This window comes from Haliaeetus leucocephalus, unplaced genomic scaffold, assembly GCF_000737465.1.
Source record: "Haliaeetus leucocephalus isolate CR32 unplaced genomic scaffold, Haliaeetus_leucocephalus-4.0 Scaffold451, whole genome shotgun sequence".
In the NCBI taxonomy this organism is placed as follows: domain Eukaryota; kingdom Metazoa; phylum Chordata; class Aves; order Accipitriformes; family Accipitridae; genus Haliaeetus; species Haliaeetus leucocephalus.
The window spans coordinates 8241181-8242952 of NW_010972887.1; positions in this window are offsets into that span (position 1 = coordinate 8241181).

Genomic DNA, 1772 nt, shown 5'->3' on the forward strand with positions numbered 1-1772 from the left:
TCTACTACCTCTCCATGGAAATGTTCCTTCTTCCGACTCTTTTTCAGTAGCCTGGAGGATGACGGGGAGACTCTTCCACTTACCCTCTGCGTGCATTTCCATTTTTATGGGAATGTTGCACTCCCTTTGTATACAGTGTAATGGAGTAGAAATTCCTGCGTCCTTGCCACCTCCCTTAAGTCATACTTGGGAGCTTTATAAATGGCTTGTTTTCAGTAATTATTAATCTGAGCATTTCTCAATTATATCGTTACCTTTCTACTCAGCAATGCAAATTTCTGGCACGCCAGAATTTCTGTAGAAATGGATTGCTCTGTTTTTGCTGCTGAAGTACATTTCTAATGAGGATTATGTGGTTTTGCATCATTACTTAGGTGTGCTCATGCTGCTTTCGCTTGGGGCCTGCTCGGAACCCAGAAGTGTAGGAAGCTGCTTACAGCCAGGCTTTATTGCTGTTCTTGCTGGGGATGGGTGGCCGACGGTCAAGGTGGCAAGTACAGGTGTCTGGGAGCTAGGTGAATGCCACCGAACAACTAAGCGTTTGGATGCGCTAACTATGTAGATCTACTAATGTAATCATGCTGATTAACCCAGTGCTTTTAGTAGGACAGACCACTGTCCTAGCAGGCTTAGATATTACGTCTGTTAAAAAATGGGAGTCAATTATTTCTAAATCAGAATGCACTTTTTGATCATGCTACTTTTGGAGCATAGGAGGCTCTTCTTCCTCATGCTGTCTGAGAAGCTCCATTGTGGAGGAAAAGGCTTTCCAATTTAGAAGGTTTATATTAGGTAGAGCAGCCGGGGAGTCCCAAGCATTCCCCAGTAGTCCCGCAGAGGAAGGCAAACGCTGTACGGTGCCACGCCACAGAGCTTTTTCCATGAGTTAAAACGATGCACCCTTTGAGATCTCCTAGATAAAGCTTGTGCCTGGAGGATGAACTCAATTATAGAGCAGACTGTTTGCAAGTGTTTCCCTGCAATTTCGTTTTCAGAATGTGGGATTGCATCAGTTAATTAACTCTATCAAAACAACACAAATTATCGTATCCCTTTCCAAGATTCACCTTACACAACAGTACAGTAAAAAACAGGATAGGGGTTTGCATCCCTGGAAAAGTACTTACTGCAAATCTGTCACTAGTGATGAAAATAATTTTTTGCTAAAACTCAGATACGGGAAATTTAGCTTCCGGCAGCGCTGAACTCAGTGGAGACTGTATTTATCCTAAAATGAGGACCTTCAGTAGTTTTGGCTCGATCCCCGGCTGGGCATGCTTTATCAGCTCCTACTTTATACGCTTCCGATAACGCGATGCCTGGCCCCGTCAGCCAGGCCTGCGGCCGAGGCGTTTCGGGGGCGATGGCGATGCCGAGGAGGCATCTGCGAAGTCCCAGCGGGTCAGGGTGGTTTCAGGAGCTGCTCGAACATCCAAAGTCCGTTCTTCGGGGTAACACTGGCAGCACGTCCCGTTCCCGGATGGCCGGAGCTCCTTCGGCTGGAGAACAGCCTGCTTTGTGGCTCTCCCCATCTCCTCGGTGCAGCTGCCCAACGCCTTGAAGGGGCTGCCTGAAGCCGGTCCGCGGCCAGGATCGCCAAAGATTAGAACCGAGTTTCCCCCGGCTGACTCTACGCCTCGGTTATGAAAACTTCGACCTCGCAGCCCGCCGCCCTCCCGACCCACCCGGTTTCGCCACCCGCTTTTGCCGTGTGCCTCAAATTTGGGGCGAGGGGTGGCGATGACCCCCGGACAGCCGCCCCGGGCCCTCCC